This window comes from Lissotriton helveticus, chromosome 4_1, assembly GCF_964261635.1.
Source record: "Lissotriton helveticus chromosome 4_1, aLisHel1.1, whole genome shotgun sequence".
Lineage (NCBI taxonomy): Eukaryota > Metazoa > Chordata > Amphibia > Caudata > Salamandridae > Lissotriton > Lissotriton helveticus.
The window spans coordinates 1,676,546,771-1,676,567,026 of NC_136063.1; positions in this window are offsets into that span (position 1 = coordinate 1,676,546,771).

A 20,256-nucleotide genomic window follows, 5' to 3' on the forward strand; every position below is an offset into this window, starting at 1 on the left:
GAAGAGGAAGGGGAAGGCAATGGGCCAAAAATACAACACAAGAGGCAAAAGGAGCAAGCGGTGGAACAGAGAGAACAGGGGTGGAAACAAGAAACATGCGGCAGAGACGGAAATAATACTTGACGAATTACAAGTAATAAACTTATCAAGCAGACAGCTAACAGACACAGAAACTATCTTATTAAAAAGGGGCATAAACTTCTGCCCGAAAAGTCACATGAACTTGGCCCAGGTCAGGATCGACCTATACCTGTACATCAGGAAAATCAAATTGGCAAAGGTTTTCAAGGAGAATATACTAAAGGAAAAAAGACCCAACCAAATGGATACAAATGAGGACACGTTACAAATAAAAGACGCAGAAGGTCTGTTGACTCTAATGAACATTAACCAGGATCCAATGGAGGAATTCACCTTATCACAAGTGGTAAATCAACGTGGGGCAGGTTTGAGTGGAAAAAAAACGAAATCAAGATTTTACCCACAATTGAGCCCAGGAAATAAAGTGGATTTATTCCAAGAAGCAGTGATTCAAGACATCTACAAACTAAAATGGAATTTTGATGAGGATAATCTAACAAAGGAGGAACGGAAGGCATTGAAAAACTTATCTGAGGATGATAAGATAGAAATAAAAGTCGCCGACAAGGGTGGAAACGTGATAATAATGGATCGAAGTGCATACATGATAGAAGCCCATCGTCAACTAAGAAACACCAATCACTATGTGAAATTGAAACAGAACCCATGTGTGGAAATTAAGAACAAAATTGATGAAAAACTAAGTGTATGGACATCAGAAGGACTTATTGATGAAACAGAGAGGAAATTCCTGACAGTGACATACCCCATATTGGCAACCATATACTTCTTGCCAAAGATACATAAAGACCAAAAAAATCCCCCGGGAAGACCAATAATATCCGCCAAGGGGTCATTGTTGGAACCAATGGCGGAATATATAGATCACTTCTTACAACCGTTTGTTGCAAAATTGAACTCATACATTCAGGATACGAATGATTTATTGCGAACAATACTGGATACACCTTGGCAGGAGTCTTATCATTTGATCTCAATGGATGTAATTGGGTTATACACCAATATTGACAATGACATGGGAACAAATGCATGCAATTTTTTCTTAAAGGAAAGAAATCTGGAATTCAGTAGTCATAACAAAATGTTACTGGAAATGATCAAAATCTGTTTAGAGGAGAACTTCTTTACATTCGGTGGAGAGATCTTCAAACAACGGAACGGAACAGCGATGGGATTTTCTTTTAGTCCCTCCTACGCATGTCTCACTATGGGATGGTGGGAGCAAGAAATGGCTTGGAATTCGAAATATGAAACATCAGTGGAGAAAATTGTGAGCTGGAAAAGGTTCATCGACGATCTTTTAATAATCTGGGACGGAACAGAAGCGGAATTCCAGGAATATTTTCAAATATTGAACAACAGTGTAACAAACTTGAAATTTACTTACAATATGAGTAAAGAAAGAATCATCTTTTTGGACACTGAAATCTATATTAAAGATCGCCAGATTCACACAACATTGCACAGAAAATCAACCTCAACCAATGCCACGCTTGAAGCGACTAGCTTCCACCAAAAAACATTGTTAAACAGCATACCGTACGGGGAATTCCTGAGAGTCCGTCGGATATGCAGCGAACAAGATCAGTGGGAAGCAAACAGCAAACAGACCATGGAGAGATTTATAAAAAGAAAATACCCACAAAAAATCGTACGAAAATGCTTGAATAGAACAAGGATGAAGACAAGAGAGGAATGTCTAGAGAGAAAAAATCTGGAAGAGGATACAGAAAAAGGAAAAATTCGTTTGATCATGGACTACTCCCAAGAAAGTGAAAAAATTGGGAAAATTCTAAGAAAAAATTGGAAACTGCTACAATTGGATGACACAGTGAAGGAAATTGTGGGTAATCATCCAACGATAACATACAGACGTGCCAAAAATTTAAAAGATCACTTGATTCACAGTCACTTTCAGAAGAAACGACAAGATGATTGGCTCAAAACCAAAGGGTTTGTGAAGTGCTACGGATTTAAGGTGTGCCAAATAGCCAAACCTACAAAAGAGCTGACCTTGGCAAACAAAAAAAAGTGGCTAATCAGACAGTGTATCACATGCAAAACTCCATTCACGGTGTATGTAGTTGAATGTCCATGCCCAATGAAGTATGTGGGCAGCACAACAGTAGAATTGAAAAACAGAATTCTGCAACATATGCGGGCAACAATCCACAAGGACCGGTCAAATGCCATAGCAAAACATATGGAACAATACCATCAGGCGGATTGGCAAAAATTAAAATTTTATGGCATACAAACAATTCCAAAAGGAGAACGTGGAGGTGATCGGGAGAGAAAACTGAGGCAAGCAGAATTGAGATTCATCATTAATCTGAGGAGCCTGCATCCAAATGGATTAAATCAATCGGAGGAACTATATGTGCACCTATGAAGCAGAAATAGTATAAAAGAATTCAAACATACTACTGTCCAGCAGTGGCTATAAACCCAAAATCAGCCTATTGGAAGGCATAAAAATAATAACAACAGCCTATTGGAAGGCAACATACACTGGACAAACAAAGAACCAAGACAAAGATGTTTGGTTAATAACATCACTTTGAATACTACAAAGGTTGACTTTTTTTGTAAATAACAAGTTGTAAACTACAAGGACCAGAATCCTTGGGACAACATGTGACAGGAAATGAGAGTAAAGAAAAAAATGTAATCTTTAAAAAGTAAAGGGGTGGGGCAACCCTGTTGATCGTGAGCAAGGTGGAGAGACACCGAAACGCGTAGATCAGTTGCGCTATTGCCCTGTGATATTTAGTAATAAAAGAAGATTGCTGTTATAATCAAATCTGGCTGTGCGACCCGTTTTTCCTTTGATGAGGAAAGGTTTTGGCATAATTGAGCGGCGTGGGTTCAGCCGCAGGACAACGCACATGCATGAGCGCTGCAGAAATCCCGTGCTGTGAACCAACGTGGAGGTGATATATATATATATATATATATATCTTGTTCACAGCTCAACCGGGTAATCGTACCCCAAAGGATGACAGTATTCTGTTGCAACCATCGAAGAAGGCGGTTGCCGAAACGCGTCTGTGTGTTCCCCAAGTTAATTTGGTGAATAAAGACTTTGGAACTCGCCCCCGAGAGTGCTATCATCCTTTGGGGGTACGATTACCCGGTAGAACTGTAAGCAAGACATAGAAGCGGGAGCACCCCCGCTTGACAGACACCCGTTTGTAAGTGCAACATGCTGGTGTACAGGGAGCTGGAATATATATATATATATACATATATATATATGTATATATATATATATAGACACACATACATATATATACATTTACATATATGCATATATTACTCACCACTGGGTATTTATTGTTAGGATCATGATTCCGTAGGAGAATCGGAGATGCCTTTTGACAAATCTCAAAACAAAATTCCCCTAAAAGTGCTACTTTTTACTTGCCTGCCCATGGAAAGTTTTGAAGTGATCCATCAAGTGGGGCAGGTAAAATGGGGGAGATCCCAAAACACATTTCCTCCATTCATTTTTCCGTTAACATTAGACAGAGCTAGAGCCCCAATGCCTGAACAAATTTACAGCAAAGTTGGCAGAGAGCTAAATCTCGGTCTGGAAAAAAGTGCTTTTTTTAATTTGGTGTAAATCTGTTAAGTCGTTTGATAGCAATGAAGGCTCAAACACATTCTACATATCACTCCACAGAGGATCCTTATGCTGATCCTCATGATGATAGATCTCATTCTGAGATCGGATTGGCTGCCACCAAATCAACACCAATGTGGCGGCAGCCATATTAGGAGTCAGGACTCATTCCTGAGTCCTAAGAAATAGGGTAAAATAAGGGTCAGGGTAGGTTTACCCTGACCCATTAGGCCAGGTGATGGGTTTGAGAGGGAGCCTGTCTTGTGTCAAAAGCATTTTTTTTTTTAAATGTTGCTGCATATTCATGGGGAATATGTGATATCACTGTTTTTTACAAGCACAGGTTCCAGTGCGTCTTTTGAAACTACAAACTTACACTGTTGGAAGCCGGGCACAGGGATGGAAGAATCTGCTTTTTTTGGGGAATGTGGCAAGGTGGCTGTACATCCAGAATTTTTCTCTGGAGTTCAGTAGTTTTATTTTCTTTAAGTCTTGCCTGTAGCCAATCATTTTAACATTACGGATAATTTGGTATCATGTTGCAAAATCTACCCTGTGGACATCACAGACAAGGTGTCACAAGCATGAAGCATGTGTCCCACTTTGGTCAGTAGTGCAAGTGATGGCAGATACATTATCTTATGCAGGCATGACAACATCATGCCATGTGCAGTGAGCTGGAATAGGATAGGCATTGTGTAAAAAAGCATAATTAAGTAACTCATTTTTTCATACACATTACAGCAGACATTTAATTGCACTGTGACCTCCTGTCCGCATTACCGTATTTGAAGTATTTAACCTTTGTCTCTTCATAGAAGCTACACTGAAATATGTTGCATCCCGCTTGCATACATGAAATGTATATATCAGCTTTGTAAAATTTCTCACCATAGAAATGAATTCCTCTAAAATACCTGAGACATTCCTCTTGTGTACCATACCATAAACTGTTCTCTCACATTTCTCTGCTTGCAAAGATAGCAAAAGTGTCTTTACTCATTTATATTTTCTTATATCTAGGATATCACTCATGGATAGAATGTCTTCACGTTTGCTTATGGAGAAAGAGAAGACTCAAGCGGTAGGAGAGTGAAAATCCACCTTTTACGGGCCTTTTTGACATGTTAAAACATGTTTTGTTCTTTTCTTGTGATAAATAGTAAGAAGTTCAACAGGCGAGGCCCTGAAAGGGAAGAGTTTAGATAGTGTCATTTGCGAGATCATATTAGTTAGATGAGGTTTGGGATGAGTAAAAGCAGGGATAGAGGAGGGAAGAGACTAGAAAGGGTTATTCGGGAGATAATAGTACTAAAATGAGGTATTGTTTTAGTTTTTTTATTGATGTTCAAGCCAAGACATTTTCTCTATAGCAAAACAGATAGTAACAGGAGAACAACTAACAAGAGAGTACAAAAGAAGAGAAGAGCAAAAAGAAAAAAACATAGCCGTCATCTTCACATTTTGAAAAATAGAAATTGCTGCAATAAGAAATGTCATTAATACATCAATAAATATCACATAACATATATGATATTACGCATAATAACGCCAATAGAATCTAAGAAAGCCCTGAAAGAGGGTCTGATCTAATAGGAGAATCGACCCATCCGACCCGTTGTGCGGAACTATATACAAAACCTTGCAATCTTAAATGCCATGTGCGATTTATCACCCTATACAAAAACCTCTATTACACCATTTCTTCCATTATAATCAAGGTAATGGTATGTTTTTTAGAGCAATTATTACTCCAACACATATTTTCAAGCGTTGATCCAGTTGGACTTATTACCCCAACTTTTTGTCCCGTAGTGGTCGCTTCCTGTGGCTCTTCAGACTATACAAACTAGATTCCATATTATGTATCACCAAAAATCTAGCTCTCCACATTTGATACATTGTAGGATTTGATTTCAGCCAATCTGAGGCAATACATATTCAAGCTACTTCTGTTGCCACAAAAATCAAATACCTTTGGTAGTGTAGTTCCTATATTCCCAATAGGCTCTGCGCATTGGAATAATATATCCTATAGATGTGACGTAGGACTTATGTCTACTAGGTCTCCATTGAGCATATTAAACTTAATTGTGAGTGCCAGCTAGCTCAGAGGTCACTAGAAACTTTCATGAATAAACAAGAAGGGATTTGTTTCTGACAAGTGCATAAACATGACAACTTTGTTTCCCCAAGATAAAACGTATCTTCAGAGTCGTAGAAACAATAGATAGATATTTTACTCAGACATTCGTGCATGCTTCGTTTCACCAGAGGTGCAGAGAAATAGAGAGACGGGCGTTTTCAATAAAAGTATTTATTGAACAGTCTTCTTTCTCATGCAGAAGAAATGAACTGCTACAATCGTAATGCTAGCTGTAAAGTATAATGCGTACAGCAAGAAGAGTATTATAAAATAATACCGTAAAAGCATGGTATGGTTTCTAATCCATAAAATACATACATAAATAAATAAAGACTAAAAGTACTCAACTGGTGCTTCTAAAATACGCCTACCCCGATGTACCTAACCTAAGTCTAGTACGAGGGAAGAAGTAAGTGTGGTATAGCATAAGTTCAGTATTCTTTTTGCCAAGAATCTATCCAAGATTTCTGTTAGGGTCTAATCAGCTCCGTACCTTGGTTTAGAATGAAGGAGGTCTGGTATCTCTCTGTCTCGGGACTCGATTTCCCAACACCCCACAAGGGGAGCTTGGAAACACTGGAGCCGGACTTCTCGGCAGGAGAAAAGACAGCGTCTCTCTCAGTGCATCTGCTGGAGGCTCGGCTTCCTTCGGCACTTGCTGTAGCAGGATGCGTCGGGCAAGTAGATAGTCGAACTGCCCCAAACTACCATGTGCTTGCTTGGGCAAGTGTGGGCATATTTACACCTTGAAGGTGCTGAGTTTGATGTAAGGGTGGACATAATAACGTCATCAAAGAGACTCAGTTCTTTGGAAACCCCATGAATTCTTGGACAAATCAATATTCAAGCAAGGGGAAGTAAAAGGATATGGTGATTTATACCTATATAAGGGCATGAATCGGGAACATTACACTAGGGTCCTAAAATGCTATACAACACTTTGTTTCCTTAAAGTACTATTGGTTTGTCAATCGTCAATCAACCCTAACAACATCATTAGGGGTGTAAGAATGACCGGTGTTTGAATAATACCACTGAGAAATTCCCCATCCCCCATAATAGAAGTTTTAGTTTTTGACATGCTAAAAAACATATGGAGAATTTCTGCCTCTTCCGCCCCACATAGCCTACATTTCCCATCCATCCCACCTCCCCGTTTATATGTCTTCGCTGGGGTATAGTAAAGATTGAAAATCATCTTAAAATGTTGTGTCCTAAAATTTGATGATAGTAAAATATTTTCACCAATTTCAATTGCTTTCTGTAACAATACCCCCTCCTTCTCAAGTCTTAAATGTCACTTAAGATTCTGGGCCTACAAATCATCCGCTTGAGTCTGTATCAGCAAATCGTTTAAATTACCAACTCCATGTCTCAGTCTTAATGCCTCAATTAAAGGGTTCTTAGTCATCGCACTTAGGTCATTTTTCCTTTTAATAAGAAAATCCTGAATCTGAAAAAAATTCAAGAAGTCTCCACTTGGCAACCCATAAGATTCCTGTAGTTCTGAAAAGGAGCTAATCTCGGACTCAATATAGAAATCTCCAAGTGTTCTAATACCCATTTGTCTCCATATTTCTATAACTCAATCCTGAAAAATAAAAGCTAACAGTGGTGATGTAGATATAGATGTATAAAAACTAGTCCTGCCCAGTTGAAGTTGTCGTCTTACCTGATTCCATGCCTTTATGCGGCTATTAACATCTTGAACCTGGTTTTGTTTATCGCAGCTTGGTTCTATAGTCTTCAATAAACAACCTGTTAAATCCGATCCCAACAACATTTGATAAATGTACGGGCCTCTGCAGCTTCTTTGATATCCTCTCCTGTTTTCAAAATTTCCATATGTTGTAAGAGGCATGACCAATAATAAAATGTGAAATTTTGTATCGCCCATCCCTCCATATTCTAGGAAGGGTCATACATTTCATTGCTCTTCTTGTTTTTTTTATGCTAAACAAGAAACTACTGCAGAGCAACTCACATTTTTGCAACTGGATCTTAGTGAACTCAAAAGGTATGGACCTGAAGATATATAAAACTTTAGGCTGAATACTCATTTTCAAAACATTGCACCTTCCGAATAACGAGAGATGCAGACACTCAACACTATTGAGCAATCTTTCTAACAAACCAATAAAGGGGCCCAATGCGACCAATTGATCTAAGCAGGGTTTCCTATTGCCCCCTAAATATACCGCCTCTTCGACAACCCTTGGATCTTTAATAACAGCCTGTTTAGTACATACAATCTGGATTTTAGCCTAGGTTAATTTATAACCTGAATATGATCGGAACTGTTTCGCCACCTTTTCATTTTCCAGTCTGCAGTTTCCAGGTCTACGCGAACACCCTGTATTCTACCAGATTCACATGCATCGATTTAATAATAGTAGGTTGTTTGATCATAGCAACCGCTGCTTTGTAAAGCGCTCTGATACCCGATTCGGGTCAAGTTCGCGCTATCCAAAACTCTGTAAAAAAAAAGTTAAAAACTGGTCTATAAATAAAGCAAATGATAAAGAACAGGGACACCCATTGTCTAGTACCTCTAAAAATACATAACAAGTCTGATTACAGACCGATAACACAATTCTTGCACTAGGAGTCCTATAAAGGGATCTTCCTGCCACTATAAACCTTCCCCAAATCCTTTCCATCTCAGCACTGCCCATAAGAAATCCCAAGAGACACGGTTAAAAGCCTTTTTTGCATCTTATTAGATCAATCCAAAAGACACTTGTTGTACATCTGCGAGATCAAATAGTGTAATGACCCTCCTAATATGGTTAACAGTGCCTTTTCACGGAATAAACCCATGTTGCCTTTACAAGACTAGAGGGGCTATTACCATAGCCTGTCTATTTGCTAAAGTCTTAGCATACACTTTCCCATAACAATTCAATAAAAATATAGGCCAGTACAATCTGCAACAGAGATGACTTATCCTTTTTCTTGAAAATGACTATATTAGCTAATGTCCAAAAGTTTGGGTTCTGTCATTGTTGAATCTGTTGAAATACTAACAGCATATCATGTCGTACTTCTGAAAAAAAGTCTTAAAAAATTTCAAAGGGAGCATATCCAGGCCAGCATCTTTCCCTGTAGACAAAGAGCTTATAGTTTGAGAAAGTTCTTCTAGAGTAATAGGGGCTGTAAGAGCAGCTTGATCTTCTTCAATTATTTTACTCCTGCCAAGATCCTGTAGCAATTCATCATAACCACCAATAGGAGCTCTAAATCCTCTGTATATATATATATATAGATCTTCATTAAAGTCTTTAAAAAAATCTAAGGTCTCAGATGGGGTCTCAACTATGCTCCCTGTTGTGTCTTCAATGGCACGTATCCCCCTATCTGCCACTTTTTGCCTGATTTGGCTCACCAAACGTTTACTAGTAGCTTCACCATACTCCTAGCATTCCCTAGTATACGTATGGTATTTCATTACAACCTCCTTGCTGAAGCACTGATTCATTTTGGTTTTCCATATAGCTATCCCCTTCTGTACTTCAAATGTTTCCTGGCTACTTTTCAATATCTGTACCAATTTGCCCTCTGCCTTAATAAGCTCATCATATAGCACCCGGAGCTCCCTCTTTCTCCACTTCTGTAAATGTAAACCGAAACTAAGAGCCTCCCCTCTGATTCCCGCACTTAAGGCCTCCCATACCATCCCAATAGTGGCAGTACCCCTATTGATTTGCAGAGACTGTTCTAATCAACATCTAATATGACTAACAAATGTTGGTTCTAATGATAATTTCCTATCTAACCTAAAAGCCTGGTGGGCCTAGTAAAACCGAAGATCGGAATCTCAAGTACCACTGGATTATAATCTGAACAAACTCTGGGGAACATCTCTATCTTAACCTTGGAAGCATGCATCAAATAAATTAATATAATCTATTCTAACCAACTTATTGTATGGGAAAGAATAAAAGGTAAAGCCGCAGAGCTCTGAAAATGACAGGTTTTCTCCCTGAGTAAATACGACCCCCCATTTGTTTATTGTTTACATCTAGATGAATATTAATGTCACAACAAAACACCAGCGGCACCGGCCATGAAGCCAGTTCTACATTAAGTATATACAAAATATGGGCCTCATTAATATTAAAGCTATACACTGAACATAGTGTGAACCTAGTAGGGCCAATGCAACATTCCACAACCACCCAGTGACCATATTTATCTACCAGAATCCATCCACAGTGCACATAGCATGCATTGTTAAAAAAGCAACCCCACGATTCATTGTACTTTGTTGTGTACAAGCTAGGAGTGTAATCCTTAATTCTATCAGTAGTCCCCACTTCCCCCACAGAATATGGGTTTCCTGTAGACAAATTAGATCAGGTTGCATTGACTTCAGCCAAAAAGCTACTCTATTTCTCTAATTTCTGTCATTCAGCCCAGACATATTTTTGAAACATATGTGTATCCTGTGGATAGTCATCGCATGTCCTCTTTAACTTTACAGTGAGTACCCCTATCTTTTTGTGTTTTTAGAATTGATATGAGCCCACCAGACCCATTGAACCTCCTAAGAATATTAACCATAGCTTGCCCTCCGTTTCAAATTCATGTGTCTTATACATGGATACAGTGGTTTCTTGCTTATTCCTTCTTTAAAAAATGGCTTGGTATTCCTACCCGCATACCTTTTGCCCCCCTGACCTTCCCTGAGCACCCCTCTCCCCACTCTCTTCTCATCCTCTCCTCATCCTCTCCCCAAATCCTCTCCTCCCCGCCCTTCAAGACAAATATGACCAACTAGGTCCAATGTTATGGATTGTGATCCTCCAGCCCCAATCTTTAAATTAACAAGTCATTTATCCAGAAACAAGTAACCCTACCATTCTATTTGTCCCAACATGACTGTATTTCCTAAGCTACAGTAGCCAGAGTTGCCAACAATTCCTTTGCCTCTATTGCAGAGACAAAGAAGTGGGCTTCGTCTTTAACAATAAGTTTAAGTTGTGCAGGAATCATTAAACATCCTGACCCCTTGCTCTTAAACAATGTCATTAGCTGTCTAAATTGCCTCCTCTTCTCCACGGTAATCAGATAATAATCTGACCTGACAAAGAATTTATAGCCTTTTCATTTCTGGACATGCCAAACCGTACAAGACTTGGCCTAGTAAAAATTATTCAGACTTATTAGCACTGCACTAGCTTTAACACCCTCTTGGCCAGCCCGGGAGTTCAATGTGAATGCAAATGATGAGTCTTCTGTACATCTCAACACCATTGTGATAGTTCAGTAAAGGCCTCCTTAAAAAGTTCCACTATAAACTTGCGAGCATGTATCCCTTCCACCCCTTCCGGACACCCATTACTCTAATATTATTTCATTGAACTCTATTCTCCAAATTGGCCAATTTCCATTGGATAATGTCGCTATGGGCACTCAGTGTATTAGTTACTTCTTTCTGTGTTGATAGTTCATCTTCCAATGTTGAAATTCTGTTTTCAGCTTCTCCAATCCTGTCTGCAAATTCTGAACATGATTTGAACAACTCGTTGGATGGCATTTTGCATTTTGCGACAGGTTGTTTGCGTTCTTTGGCTCTCTGTTCTTGTATCATCCTGATGCTCCATGATGCTTAGATAGATGTTCCTCAGTGATATCTCATCCAGTATATCATAACGCGAGAAATCTGTATGAGCCATATCAAACCCCTCCAGGCGCCTCTCTCTGAGCTCTCTCAGTGTTAGAGTAAAGGAGTAGTCCCATTATAGCCCATCTGCACCTGTATTTAATTTATCCCATTTACCAGACCCTTCCTTCTTCCCTACAGTGCCTCCAGCCATTGAACAAGATAATCCACCTACAGGAATACCTCCCCACAGGTAAGCTGCTTAAATCACTTTATCCACTGCCCAGTGACTCCCTTCGAGAGTCTTGCCCAGCTAGGGGAGAGTCATCTTCACTGGACCAGTTAGAATGGTCTAAGAGGGAAAATAATGTGTCCTCAGAGTCCGCCTTTGTACCACCCTGCATTGTACAAAGTTGTCCTTCCTTTATCCGATCTTGCAAGCAGTCTTCCTCTGAAGCCCACTTTGATGTTTCATTTTGACATGAGTCTTCCCCTGCAACCTTGCCTATGGCCAGATTAGTCCCCTATCAGTTTGATGATACATCTAGGAATCTCTGAGGGTCTGGGGTGTGTAGAAACCCTGTTAGATCTGGTACTAATGTTCTCTCCCCTCTCCCACTGAGGCACATGAAATAGCTTGCTCCTTATCAAAATCATCACTCACCTGTTGTGGACTCTCTGTCCCCGCCTTCGTTCTCTTACTGCCTGCAATTTATATTAGGCTTCCATCCGATTCCAAAACTGGAAGCTTTTTAGCCACAAATTTGGCCGTGAAGAGGGCCGCCACCACTGGTTTCTTTTCTCCCCCACAAAGCAAGGGCTTCTCTGGGCTAACATCAGTTATCTTTGATTAATTAACTCCGGACCACTGAGTTCCTGTCTCAATTTTCGCCACACACTGTGGATTTGCGGAGGCGCGAGTTTTCGATCCTCTCATGGTCTTAGGCGTCATTCCACTATACCAGCAGCACATATGGCGCCCAGCCTTGCTGAAAAACCAACAAGGAATACGGGAGACCAGCCAACCAGTAGTCCAGTCAAGTGGTAAGAAGCTGCGTAGAAGACACCCACCGGAAGGAATTAGGCTTAAGCACTCCAAATCATCATCATATAGGCATAACACTGTGTTAAACCATGCAGCACTCAGAAGGAAAGAGAGCACAGTCTGGTTTGGAGGAGCACGTTGCACAGCCGTGTACACAGCCGCCACCTTGCCTCCATAAAATGAGGTTTGGGATGAATCAAAGAAGAGATATAGGAGGGAAGAGTCTAGTAAGTGTTATTTTGGAAGTGACTGTAGTAAACTGGGGTTTGGGGAGAGTCAAGGAGGGATAGAGGAAGAAAGAGTCTAGAAAGGATTACATGGGAGATCCTAGTAGTAGACTGAGGTTTGGGGTGAGTCGAGGGATAGATGAGGGAGGAGTGAAGAAAGGGTTTTAGGGAGATCATAGTAGTAGAATGAGGTTTGGAATAAGTCAGAGAGTGGTGTTAGAGGATATATTGAGTGAGATATAGGAAGAGATAGAGAGTAGTGGATTGGAGGGAGTTATGGGCCTCTTTCTTTCTTTCTTTCTTTCTTTCTTTCTTTCTTTCTTTCTTTCTTTCTTTCTTTCTTTCTTTCTCTTTCTTTCTTTCTTTCCATCTTTCTTTCTCTCTTCAGTAGGAGTAAAGTAATAAATATCTAGATACAAAACTGCATAGAAAAGGTATACATGTATAAGGAAAATAGTAAAGAGATATAAAATTGTATTGTATGAAGTTCCATATATGTAAGTATGGATAGATAGTTAGAAATTCAGAATTGTGACTGCTGCTGTATATAAAATCCAATCTATTTGTGTATTTTTATAATGTTTTTTTTATATTTCTTTTGTTGTTATGTTTCTTCAATATTTCAATAATGAAGAAGTAATCAATACAATTGTTATGATTATATTTACACATAGTGATAGATAAATTAAACGAACAGAGACCCATAAGCAGCTAATCAAATAACCTATATGACAACTATGCAGTGACCTATATACATGTTAAGGATAAATATAAGTGTATACATATATATATATATTTTTTTTAAACGATAAATGACATATTCATTTATTAAGCAGACCTAAAGAATATCTATATCTTTTCAAAGCATAAGTAGTGTATATATCTGTACAAACAAATGCACATATGTAAATACATACATATAATCAGATTTTACATGTTTACATGCACAGGCATATGCTGCACATCCGTGGTTGACTGTGGTGGTCATGTATGATTTTTTGAGGGAGACTCAGATAAGCCGGACTACCAAAGTCGAGCCTTGATGAAATTGGAGAATTTGCTACAATGACCGTGGGCAAAAAGAGATAAATGGGAATTTTTGCTGTTCTCAGTTGAACATGGCAGGATTTTGCCACTGATAATTTGTGTGATTAAAGTTAGTTTTGAGTCTTGGATGACGGGCCATGTTGAACTGTTTTGGGGCAGGAAGTAGCATTGTGGACCATAGAAATGTATCCCATTTATTGATTTTATTTTAAATGGAGAGAATGTCTGTTTTCCAATGGATTTAATTTTAAATAAAATTGCCTGCATCAATGCTTGGTCACTGTTTGTCAGAGGGTCTTTCGCAGGTTGCGTTTTACAGACAGCAAAATAATCCAGTGGCTTTGGCATGCAAGTAAGGTTTTTCATTCTATTGTCGAAGAAGAGAGGATAAAGGGGCCAAGTAAATACTGAACAGTAGAGGGGAAATTACAGCCCCTTAGGGCATACCCGATTGCAAATGTTTGGTTTCAGATTCAAAAGAATCTAGATGGGTAGATTGGGTCTGACCCGAAACAAAATATGATAAACAGGTAAGGACAATCCCTCTAGTATGATCAATGGCTTTGAAGGGGTCAGTGAGTTCATTAAAAAAAAGAAAATATGTTATTGATTCTTTGTTTGAATATTCCTTACTTACAAAATCATTTAAAGAAATACAGGGTAGGAGAGCAATCACAGTGGTAAAAGGAGTTGCAATCAATAATTCATCATCAGCTTAAAATCCGAAGTGCCAACTAACCAACTTTGATACTTGATTTTACATAGTAGAGAAAATAAATAAGAGAAGACACAGGTATGCATAGTTCATATTATTAGATATAGCAACTGTAACTGTTAATACAAATGAATGAAACCAAGCGGGTTATACCAAATAGCGCAATTGCCTTGTTCCCTTTATCAAAATATTCTTGAAGTGCCGAACACATGCACTTGCCTGTGCTCTAAAATACATCAAAATACACCCTGCCTTTAGTCAATCGCTTTAGCTGATTCATAGAAATAAGATTTCGGTTCAGGCAGCCCTGACAGAGGCATTTTACTCTAGAGAGAGAGCATATTGCAGCATTCATCTTAATTGGCACAAAACTACAAGGACAGAAGTATCCAGTGAGGGTGGGTGAGCTATAGAGGGATTATCATTCCCTCAACTTATTTGTAAACCTTTGCTCCGAAGACATTGGTAACCAACATTTTCTATAGTCCTGTATCTTTATGAGGTACTAAGCCAGATTTGGAATCTCACAAGCAGTCATTATTTTCCACAACATTTTGTAGTTGGGAAGCGACAACTATTTCAATCAATGTATTAACAAAAAGTAAAAGAGATATGGGTCTGATATTTTAGAACTCAGCAGGGTCAAAGGGGGGTATGATATGATCAAAAACATGAATGGGAACCAGAACAATGTCAAGTTGATTCAAAAACTGATGATCCAGAAAAAGTGATTTTTTTCTAATCAAAGATAAGCAATGCTAAGTGAACTTAGAGAGCTAGAAGATAAGGCTTGAATAAAAGAAAAGATGTGAAACAGCTTGTTATAAGAGCTATTTCAATGATTTCTGGTTAACTCTAGATAATCAATATGCTTTCCCAGATTCAATGCTGCAGGACATGGTCAGGATCCTTCTTAGACAGACACACGTAGGGAGAGACAGTACGGTCAGGATCTTTAAGAAATATTGGAACAAGACCACCTGGCACCTTGCATTTTTGCTAAATCCTGGTGCGCTTTTAAACTGAGGTTATGAATTTGACAAGAACTGATGTTTGCTTTATACCTTAGCTATCCAAACACAGATAGTAGGTTTTTCTGATTTTTTTAACTGAATTAAAAATAAAGAACTTGATATTTGATTTGTCCCTCTAGAACTTTTGTACCCTGTACCCCTTTATGTTTTAATCAATAGTAGATGAGGTGCAGCAGATCTTGTAATTATTTAGTATATTTCATTGATAGTGGTATTGATAATTCCAGTTGGCTTCACGGTATGCCTAATTTTACCTGTCGGATATGTGTCAACTTTACAAGGTGAATTTACTACCAACATTTAAAGGAGTTTATCGTGTTTATGGTAAGACTGTCTATTTTAATATGCCTTGTAGTTGGATGGGAAGCTGTTAACTTGCTCTAGGATTCCCTCGGGTTTACCATGTGAATGAAATTAATGATGCTGTTGGTCTGATAAGAGTGAAGCATGGATTGGGATTATTGTGTTGAATGTGTAGGGTGCTATGATTCCTTTGAAGGGTGTGGCTGTGAAAGATGTGAAAATTAGAAAAGAATCTATACCTGCAGATTGCCCGGCTTCTAACACTGCAGAAGCACCAGCAAAAATAGATCAGTAGCTCATGGCTATGCCTGCTGTGATTATGCAGAGCTCCTTGCGTTAAATAGCCTTCTTGTGAGTCTCATGTTTTTAGGGTACGAGAATTTGGTACCTTCATCCCAGATAACAGTAAGTTTACTAATGCTTTTATAAAAATGTTAATGTTGTTTTTCTTAAGGCAAAAGCTTTTCAGGAGGATAGTTTGTGGAAATCAGTTGGTTCACAGACAGGTGAGATTGGAAGTGGTTTAGAAGGGTTGGTGAATGGTTTGATAGTTTGATGGCAAGCATGCTATGCACCTTATTTAGCCCTATAATTATTGTGTTAATTTGTGCAATTGTTCTATTCATTTTATTTCAAATTCTTAGAAATGGGACAAAATTGTGGGTGTAAGAAGTAGGTGTCAATGGCGTTTAAGATGAAGTGTGACCATGCCGAGTTGGAAGATATTAAAGCACAAGTTTATGGCAACTTTGAAATTTTGGAAGAATTGAGACACAAAGGGCAGAAAGTGATGCCTACTGTATTTTAAATAGTTGGGGTTTAGTAATGATGCAATCATCTTGGAGGAATTTTGTGGAGGTTATTGCACATTCAAATTGTATGTGTGCATTATTTTTAGTTATATGTGCATTAAAATTATTTATCTCACATTAAAATTATATATCGGCATGAATAATATTCCACATTTGAATTATACCTGTATTACCATGGAGCTACTGCAATTAAAACAAAATTGTTAAATCTTCAAATATATTATCCTGTCTGAGGTTAAACAAAGCCTCAGTTAGGCCTCCACACCATCTTATAAAATATGGCTGCTGTCTTTTTTAATGTTCCTTGTTTATATTTCTCACTTGACACCACATGCAACAAGATCTGCAATGTTGATATGTATGACACATTGTTCTGGCTAAAAAAAAGTTTGCTACTTTCCAAGGCTCTTCTTGCTAGCACACTGTATGCAATTATTTCATAATTGATTTATGTTGTTTTTGACTCTAGTTTGTTTTGACAACTCCGGATGACATTAGGCCACAAGGGACAAATCAATATTCATGTGGTGGTAAGATGGTAGGGTTACATGACATTTTAGAATACTGCAGTATTATTTGTTAAAATAATGATACTTTTGCTCAAATCATGTTGATTGTGCAGTTTCCATCATTTCCAATGACAAAATCAGCTACATAAGCTCTCACATTTGAGCATGAGCCAAAGACCCTTTGGAAACTTTTGGGTTTCTACTAAGAATGGCGTCTGGTTCTCTATTAATTTGCTGCACTGTGATGGAGCGAGATAGAAAACAAAATTTTGTTTAAACTCGCAAAGTCACATTTCCATAACATGAATAAAATTATTAATGATTTGTGATATGTCGTGCTAATACAACTTAGATTAAACTTTACACGTGGGGGGACTAACATGTGTGCTCATAAACGTGCATAAATGTTGCATCTTTTTGTTCGTGCAAAATAATAAAATAATTTATTGTTTTCGTTTTTGTCATTACTAACTGCTGCAAACTTAAAAGAAGCATGTGCTTGTTTTGCTTTTCTTTGTCTGTGTGATGTCATTTCTACTATTCTAGATGCATATGGGTCTCATAGAAAAACGGAGACTGGTAAATATAAACGCTGCTTTATTTGTTTGCATTAGCTAGGTAACATTTTGATTAATCGGGTGGGTTAATTAATTAGTAAACCATGGGGTGGATACAGAATATTCTTTATTTCTTACATTAATATTTTTCTTGTGTTTGTTTTATACTAGAAAACATAAGTTGCCTGCTTTTGGGCCTAGCTATTTGAGCCGCAGAAAAAGAGCTGATCTATAATTCTGCAGAAAGTCACGAGACGCCCATTCTGAATTAAAATGTTTATTGAAGCTGCATTCACAAAGCAAAAACTGATGAGCTGACATCATTCTGTCGGACATGGCCAAGGTCGAAAGTGAACTTTTTGTCAGTCCTTAACTTGGCATCCGCGGAAATTGTACTGAAAGACTATGGAAGCTGCGAGGATGACTTAATACAAAGTTGCAATCGCAGGAAGCTTCTGGCTTCACGTGGAAGAGACAATGGTCTTTGTAAGACATGAATTTGTGGAACTTTTTAAGAATCGGGTGACATGTCACTTGTCACTCTCAACCAATGGGACGTCGTAGATTTCTGAAAACTTTCCTTTGCTAGTTTAGTTAGCGTAGAAAGGTATAAAAAGTCATGCCCTTAGGGTTGGGCTGGCTGCTGCTTTCTGACTTTCCGATGAGGGTGATGTGCTGCTGGACTTTGCGTGGAGCACGTAAGAATCCTCAAAGATCTTTACTTTAATTTCTGTCTATTTAGCTCAGTTAGGGAAATAGGTTTTAGAAATGCTAAACTTTATATAATTTCTTTAAATTTGATTCAATTGCTTAAATTGTATTTTTCTCATATTTCTTACCATCATGCTTGCTTTATTGCAAATAAATTTCATTTATAAAACTTACAACATATATACCATAATTTAGAAAATAAAATCTTACTTTTGACAAACAAGCTGGTCTTGATTATTTAGAAGTATAGGTTACTATTAGCTAGATCACGTCACCTATGGTGGTCGTTTAAATGGTTGGGTTTTATTCTAATGACAATATTCTTTTTGCAAATATATAAAAATGTATATAGTGTGTAGATAATATGTATATAGATTTATTCTGACCACCTGATTCAGTAGGCCCAAAATATATCAGGTTCATAAATGGGTCCATATTTAGTATAGAATTTTGTTTATAGGTTATGAAGTTGGGTAGCGTAGTTTATGATATATTTTCTATAGCCCGCTGGATCAATTCTCTGGTAGCAGAGGATGGTTTCGAGCCATCGACCTCTGGGTTATGGGCCCAGCACGCTTCCGCTGCGCCACTCGGATGGCAAGCACTATCTATAGATGATATTCTAAGAAAAGCAAAATATTGTAGCGATGAATTAGAAGTAAAACAGAAGAAGCTGAAGGAGAAAGCCATGTGGGCTCAGGTAAAGGTGGCTGAGCAACAGATTGCCAGCATGGGAAATAAGAACACTAATTTTGTTCAAACTGGAAATACAAACCAGATACAAGGAAAGTTTAAAGGTAATAATTTCCCAAAGAAATTTAGCCCAAAGATAGAAGAACTGAAACAAAGATTACCTTGTTTTAATTGTGGCGAAATTGGACATTGGAGGGACGAGTGTCCTCATCCTCCTAGAAACTCAAAGAATCCCTTATTGAATCCACAGATGCAGAATGGTGTTAACCTGCAGCAACAGCTACAGATGCAACAGGGGTTAAATGAATTTAATATTCAGCGACAGTTACAACAACAGCAACAACAACAGGTGAATAATCGTCAAGACCAATTGCCACAACCACCTTTTCCGAATTGTGGGGGAGTTCAAAAATATAATCCAAACGTGGGATTTCAGGGATGTGAACAGGTAATAAAACCACAAAAACAGCAAAAGCAGCAAAAGGTTCAAAGGCAAAATGCTTCACAACAATTTTTATTAACAGAAAGTCAAGACAGTGATTCTGATGATTATTGCTGACGGTGCCCGAGAGAGGAGGAAGAGTGTGTTATTGGAGCCACTCTTGAGGTTGACCAGTCTGGTCCTTATGTAAACGGGAAAGTTAATGATGTAGACATCACTTTTCTAGTGGACACTGGTGCTACCCGTTCTACTGTTAGATCAGTGGAAATTGAAAACCTACCTCTCTCTGGGGATACCATCCAAGTTGTGGGAGTAAGTAATCAGCAAATTAAAACAGACTTAACTGATCCAGTACCAGTTGAAATTGGAAATTACAGAGACAAACACAGATTTGTGGTTTGTAACAGTAGTCCAGTAAATCTATTAGGTAGAGACATTCTATGTAAAATGAATTGCAGAATATATTGTTCTCCTGAAGGAGTTGAATTACAAACAATGGAGGAAGATGGTTTGTACAGAATGACAATGATGATGATGGAAGCAGAAGAAACAAAATTGTTTCCTGCATTTGAAGAAAAGGATTTACCTGAAGAGCTAAAAGAAACAGTGAAATCTGAAATATGGGATTTTACTGGGAACGAGATGGGTCTGATGAAAAACGTAGATCCTGTTAAAATTGCATT